Genomic DNA, 8,051 nt, shown 5'->3' on the forward strand with positions numbered 1-8,051 from the left:
ACAACCTTGCTTGTTGAAAGTGAAGAGGACTTTTAACATTTACTGATGAAGATCAAAGAGTACAGCCTTCAGTATAGATTACATCTCAATGTCAAGAAAACAAAAATCCTCACCACTAGTCCATTCTTATCAAGGGAGAAAAGATTCAAGTTGTCAAGGACTTCATTCTTCTTGGATCAACTATCAACACTCACGGAAGCAGCAGTCAAGAGATCAGACGATGTATTGCATTAGGCAAATATGCTGCACAAGAATTTTTTAAAGTGTTGAAGAGCAAAGATGTCAGCTTGAGGACTAAGATGCGCCTGACCTATCAAGATGGCGGATCAGTTAGATGTGCAGTGAGGAGCTGCATGTCTATTGATGGAGCTCCTCCATCAATATAAGATATTTTCAATAACCTCATATGGATGGGAACACTGGACAGTGCATAAGGAAGATCATAGAAGAATTGATGCCTTTGAATTATGGTGTTGGAGGAGAATACTGAATGTGCCATGGGCTGCCAAAAGAACCAAGATCCATTTTGGAAGAAGTGTAGCCAGAGTTCTCCTTAGAGGGCAAGATGGCCAAACTTCGTCTCTCATACTTTGGACATATTGTCAGGAGGGAACAATTGCTAGAGAAGGATATCATGCTTGGTAATATGGTGGGTCAGAGAAAATGAGGAAGACCCCCAATGAAATGGATTGCCCAGGTGGCAGCATTGATGGGCTCAAGTGTGGCAACAGTAGTGAGATTGGCCCAGGATCGGACATTGTTTTGTTCTATTGTGCATGAAGTTGCTATGAGTCAGTTCTGACTTGATGGTACCTAACAACAACAACAACAACAATTGTTATCATGACTAATTGCGATTGTCATAACTGTAAAGGTAGAAGTTCTGTAACAAAAAAGGGGGAGTTGTTAATCTTACAGTCTAGGAAAAGTCTGTCAAGGGAGAAGAGCATGAGCATAATGTAAGACTTTATCTAGAGAAGCAATGACACCAGAGATGGATGTAGAGATGATGACATGGAGAAATAGAGCAGCTGGGGATTCCAAACTCATGGAAAGGGAAAAAAATTGTGTGCTGTAAGCCAGGAGGCAGGTTTACAGAATGTACCCTTTGGTTGTTTAAATGATTATATATTCTTGAGTGTTTTTGTGTACATTCAAACACACACACACATAAACAAAAAAGAAAAAAAAAAAACAGAAGAGAAGCAAATACTGTTGAATGGTTAAAAAGATAATTGGAATAGGTATGTTCTGAAAGGTTTCAACTGTCAGATATCTGTCTTTGTTTGTTTAAATAGTTTCCAAATTCTGTTATTCTTTTTTCCTTTTAGCCATGCATTATTTCTTCTCTGAAGTTCTGCTTTTTATCTTCCAGAAATTGTATAAAAGTTCACACCTGAGGAAGGTATTTTCTGTTTTTTATTAAAGGTACTGTGGATTTAAACACTCCGGTTGTATATTTTATAATCCTCTTGGATTTTTTTTTTAGGCAATAAAGGTACTTATGTGCTCAATCATTTCAAAATGGAAATGGTACATCAAATTTATGTATATGTAACTTTTTTTCAGCTTGTAGGATATCATGCCTTTGATATGACTTCACATGTGTAAGAATTTCAATTGCAGAAATCTAGCAATGATTGAAAAACAGCACTTCAACCTGACTGTCCTGAACAAAATGTCCAATTATATCTACATTGACAGTATAACTTAATAGAATGGCCTTTGTTCCTTTCTTTCATATATGGTTTTACGCAGAATGTTATTTTCTAAATAGATTACTTCATGTCAGAAATTATATCACATTAAATTTATCCAATAATATAGAAAAATAAATTTGGAATCTAGCATTCTAAATTATATTTGAATTATGGAGTTACTCCAGAATATTGAATATAACTTCGACTGCCAGAAAAACAAAAAGTCTGTCTTGGAAGAAGTACAACCAGAATGTTCCTTAGAAGTGAGGATGATGAAACTTTGTCTCACCTCTTTGGGCATGCTAACAGAAAGGACACGTCCCTGGATAATTGCATCATTCTTGGTAAAATGGAGCATTGGCAAAAAAGGAGAAGACACTTAATGAGATGGATTGACACATTAGCTACAACTATGGTGTAAGTACAACAGTCATAAGACAGGTCAGGGCCATATATAGGGAAGCTATGAGTCAAATCCAACTCAATAATAGTTAACATCAGCCACATTAACTAAGAAGCTCTGGTAGTGTAGTGGTTACCAAACGGGCTGCAAGCCTTAAGGTCAGCAGTTCGAAACTACCAGCTGTTCCGCAGGCGAAAGATGAGTCTTTCTGCTCCCGTAAAGATTTACAGCCTCAGAAACCCTATACATGTTCACTATGAGTCGGTTCCAACCCCACGGCACATAACCAACACCACCACATTAACTTAATGCCATATTATTGTTGTTGATGTACACCATCAAATTAGTTCTGACTCTTAATAACTTTGCATAGTGATTTTGAGAAGCAGCTGGTGGTGTGAACTGCCAACTTTGTGGCTAGTAGTCCAGTGCAAATACCACTGTGGCACACCAGCACTCCGTCCAAATCCTATAAAATGGCAATAACTTTTCCTATTACTGTTTATAATGTAGGTATAATATTTAGTACCTTAACCAAATTTTATAAATCATAACTATGTATTTGACTCATATTCCCAAACCTCACTTTTAGCAATAGTCTCTTTATCTCTCATATATGCATATGTATATATAAATTACTCTTTGACCCCTCTAATATGGAATAATTTATAATGACTAACTTTATATAAATATATTCGCTACTTTTTAATAAAAATTAATCCCTTAAAGCTACATAGTCATATGTATTGTTGTTGAGTATCCTTGAGTCAGTTCCAACTCATAGTGACTGTGTATAGGGTTTCCAAGGCTTTTCAATCTTTGGAGGAACAGAAAGCTTCATCTTTCTCAATGGTGGACTCAAACCACCAAACTATGGTTCATAGTCCAGTGCTTATCTTATAGAGCTACCACTTTCCACAATTATATATGTATGTGATGCTCGTATTTGTATGCTGTCAAATTGGTTTCAACCCAGTGAGACCCTGTACAGATATCTGAAGCTTTAAATCTTTGTGGGAGTAGAAAGCCTCGTCTTTCTTTCACAAAGCTGCTGGTAGATTTGAACTGCTGAAATTGAGGTTAGCAGCCCAGCTCATAATCCACTACAGTTCCAGGGTTCCATAAATATTGTTGATAAGTGCAAGGCTGTAGAAGTGTAAGGCTATATTATCTGCATATCACAGGTTGTTAATAAGACTTCCTCCAATCTTGATGCCACAATCTCCTTCATATAATCCAGTTTCTCTGATTATTTGTTCAGCATACAGATTGAATAAGTATGCTGTAAGAATACAATCCTGGAACACATTTTTCCTGATTTTAAAGCATTCAGTGTTCCCTTGTTCTATTCAAACAATTGCCTCTTGCTCTATCTATGTACAGATTCTTCATGAGCACAACTGTTTTGAATATGCATTCTCTGCAATGTTGCCCACAGTTTGCTATGATCCTCACAGTTGAAAGCCTTTACATAGTTAATAAAGCACAGGTTAATATCTTTCTGGTACTCTCTGCATTTAGCCCAGATCCAACTGATGTCAATGACGATATTCCTTGTTTCAAGTCCTAGATGAAGAACAATGAGCTTATAAATTGAACCAAATATATAGAAGTGATTAAGCAAATATAATATTTTCTTTGCTAAAAATTAAAGCTAAGGATGCTATGCAACACATTTCATATTCTCATCTCTTTGAAAAGCAGATGCCAGCATGGCTTAGATTGTTTACAGTTTTAAAGGCTCTAAACTTTGCTCTTGGTTGAGTCTCCTCAACCAAAAGACATTTGATTTATCCTTATCATATGGTCAACATTCATATGCTATAAAATAAGTCAAGCCAGGGTGGGATAATTTTACTATGCATTGTTGGTACCTCAGCTGCTCCTTGAAAACTCTATACAGAGTTGCTATGAGTTGGAATCTACTCAATAGCCCTTAAAAACCACAAATGGAAACTAGTTGGTATAAAGAAACTCAATTCTTTAATATTAACAAATTAGCATTTTATAAAAAGTAAGAATGAATAATTTCAATCGATTGCTGTTTGGCTTCTCTGATGTGATATAATTAATCATAATTTACTGTATATAAAAGTTGCCTATGTATTTAATATTAAGCAAGCAATTAAATATGAAAAATACTGGAATCCAAATAGAATGGTCTATGTTCAAGGTAGCTGGTTTGATTAAACAAAACAAAAAACCATAAGGTTAGTCTCACAGATAAATGTGTATCTCTTTGATTAGATCCACTGAAGTACATTTATAGACATGATATAGCTGATATTAAATCTTCCATCTTAAGTAAAGATTATTTCAAGGATTTTCTTTATCATTCATTCATTTAATCAGCACATACTTACTGAACTTAAGACAATTTTCTAAGTGCTCAATATACATCAATGAGCACAGAGGCACGTGTAACCTCCTGGAATTTACAGACTTTTAAGTAAACTATTATAATGGAGTGCTGGTGTGGTGCTGTGGCTTAATGCACTGGACAGGAAAGTCGATTTGAACCACAAGGTTAAGAGTTGAAGCTCATCAGCCGCTCCTCAGAAACCCTATACAGGGTCTCTATGGATCAGAATCAACTCAATGACACTCAACAACAATTAAAATAAATAGTAATGAAGTCCAAGTGTCATGATATAGGATAAGCTCTGCACTGCTAACCACAAGATTGGCAGTTGAAACCCACCAGCCCCTCCTTGGAAACCTTATACAGGGCTGCTATGATATGGAACTGACCCAACAGCACTTAACAACAACAACTACATTATAAGTAAGTGATATGCTAAAGTGAAAGTGTAATGGCATAATAGCACATTGTTGTTGTTGCTGTTAAGTGCTGTCCAGTTGGTTCTGATTCATAGTGACCCTGTATAAGGTTTCTGAGGAGCAGCTGGTGACTTTGGCACTCTGACCTTGCAGTTCAAACCAATCTTGAAGTTTAGTACTTATCTTATGTTGCCACTCAGGGCTCCAAACAAGACACAGACAACATTAAAGAAGGTCAGGAGTGTTAATGTCTTGAAATTTTATATAGTAGTCCTCCTGAGTAGATGCTAGCTGAACAGAAGCTGTTATGTGCTAAGAGCATTCACATGGATGGAACAGACAATGTAATGATGCTGAGAAATAGTGATTGGTAGGAGAGAAGGATTAGAAGGACAGACTATGAAAGATCTTATAAACTATTGTGAGGGCATGGATAAATTATTCTGTGAGTAAATATGCAAGTTACAGAACAATTTTGGGTAGAACATGGAATTTATTCTAACTTGCATTTTGAAGGATTGCTCTTGTTGCAAGTGGTGTCATTATTGTTAAGTACTGTCAAGTCAGTTCTGAGTCATAGTGATCCTGTATAGGGCTTCTGAGGGTCAGCTGATAGATTTTAACTGCAGATATTAGGGTTGATAGTTAAATGTTTATCCTACAGTGCCACACCAGGACTCACAGCTCCACAACAGTACTCCTCCGGTCACTGAGTAGAGAAGAAACCATAGTTGGGAAAGGGTAGAAACCGGAAGATCAATAAGTAAACTATTGTGTCATCCAAACAAGAGATGATCATGGTTTGGATCAGTCTAATGACATACCCACTTACAGACACACAGATCAGAATTAGACTCATTTCATTAAAAGAAGAAGAAGACAAAGAAGACAAAGAAGAAGAATGCTTTGAGGTTTATGTGTATTATGGATCTAGAATAGTAGAATAGAACTTTGTGGACAGTCAAATACATGTAAAACCCATTTTACCTGAAGAAAGGTAATTTTATAATATTGATGCTGTTGGAAGAATGTCTGTGTTCTTAACAGACAGAAACGTGCTGAATATGACATAGTAAATGATCAAAAAACTCAATTTGTTCTAATTATAAATTATAACATTTTCATGACCTTCCAAATAAATAATTTTAATTGAGAACATTAACCCATTTGTTTGATTTTTCACACCAAAAACAGATAACTGGAGTTTTAATGCACTTCCAATTGTGAATTTTACAATAAATGAAACACTGTTTGCTGTGGTTTACATAGTAGTCTTTGTGAAGGGTTAAAGGTATGAGAAAGGAGAGAAAAAAAGAGGGTTAATGATTTTCAGAAATAATAGTCCTATTTTCTAGATCTGATCCAAAGTGGAAGTGTAGCAGAGAATGATTTAACAACGGTGCCCTCACAATTATTTAAAGTTTAGAAAGCATTACAAGTATTGATCTTTTCTGTTTATATGAAAGCTTACAGAACTAACTAGTCACACAACCTATTGTTCTGCCTGTTGAGTAAGCACAATATCTGAAATTGGGCTTCATTGAAGCAAAGCACGGAAGAACCGTTTACCCCAATAAAAGTCCAACTATACTATATTGAGGAGTCCTGGTGTGGCACTGGGCTGCAAGGTCAGTTTAAACTGCAAGGTCTATGGTTCAAATTCACAAGCTGCTCCTTGGGAACCCTATACAAGGTCTCTATGAGTTGAAACTGACTTGACAGCACTTAACTACAACAACATGCTATATTATAAATTGGTCCCATGACCAATTTTTTTTTTTTTTTTAATACATATGTTGTTGTTTTTAAGTACCGTGGAGTTGGTTCCGACTCATAGTGACCCTTCACAGGGTTTCCAAGGTTGCAAATCTTTACGGGAGCAGAAACCCTCATTAGTCTCCCACAGAAGAGCTGGTAGTATTCGGAGTCAAATACGGGTTCTACTTTCTTTAGATGTGCATGTCACCTTAGGAATATTAAGTAATTTCACTTTCTTTGATCTCTTAATTTTAAACAGGTATAAAATCAATGACTAATGTTTTTGAAAATCCTACAAGGTACAGTGTGCAAAGTTTGTAGCACAGCATCTGCCACATAGCAAACATTTAACAAAAGGAGCTATTAGTATTTAATGTTGAATATTAAACCAGTCAGTACAGTGAGGAAATATTCAACACTGGTTACATGGAATCTTGAAGAAAAAACACGGTTAGAGTTTTTAACTTTTCACAGTCAACATAATGGTTGCAGACAAGGAAAATGGAATTCATTACTTGCCTCACACCAAAAACCAGGTTTGAACATACTCATTAATTCTGTAAGTATTCAGATTTGTGAAGTATAGCAAAGTTATAAGACTGAAAGTACATGATTTGTTACAAGATCTATATAACAGAGTCCTAGTATTGTGCAGTAGGATAAAGCACTAAATCAGAAGGTCAGCTTTAACTGCAAGGTTGGTGGTGCAAACCCACCAGCTACTTTTCAGAAACCCTATATAAAAGGTCGCTATGAATCGGAGCAAACTTGACGGGCATGCAACAACAACAATGTATACTAAAGGTGCTTAGTAGGTAATGAATGAATGACTGACTGAATAATGTTGTTGTTAAGTGCCATTGAGTCGGTTCCGACCCCTGGCAACCCTGTACAGGGTTTCCGAAGCTATAAATCTTTACAGGAGCAGAAAGCTTCATCTTTCTCCCATGGACCGGCTGGTAGTTTCGAACTGCTGACCTTAAGGTTTGCAGCCTGATTCATAACCACTACACTACCAGAGCTCCTTGAATGAAAAATTTTGTTGTTGTTGTTGTTACGTGCCATCGAGTCGTTACTGACTCAGCGGTAACAATTAGTAAAGAACCCTGGTGAGGTGCTGCAGGATAAGCAATGCAATGGTAACTACTAGGATAAGAGTTGAAACTCTGAAACTGACTCAACAGCACACATCAACAACAACAATAACAGCAACAAATATTAGTATATGTGCTGAACTCATACTTGTTGTTGTTAGGTGCCATCAAGTCAGTATTGACTCATAGCGACTCTATGCACAACAGAATGAAACAATGCCGGGTCCTGGACATGAAGTTTGGCCATCGTGGCCTCCAAGTAGCAAGCTGGCTGCAATTGTTCCAACACAGATCTGTTGGTTCTTTTGGCAGCCC

The sequence above is a fragment of the Chrysochloris asiatica genome, unplaced genomic scaffold (genome assembly GCF_000296735.1).
Source record: "Chrysochloris asiatica unplaced genomic scaffold, ChrAsi1.0 scaffold00073, whole genome shotgun sequence".
NCBI lineage: Eukaryota > Metazoa > Chordata > Mammalia > Afrosoricida > Chrysochloridae > Chrysochloris > Chrysochloris asiatica.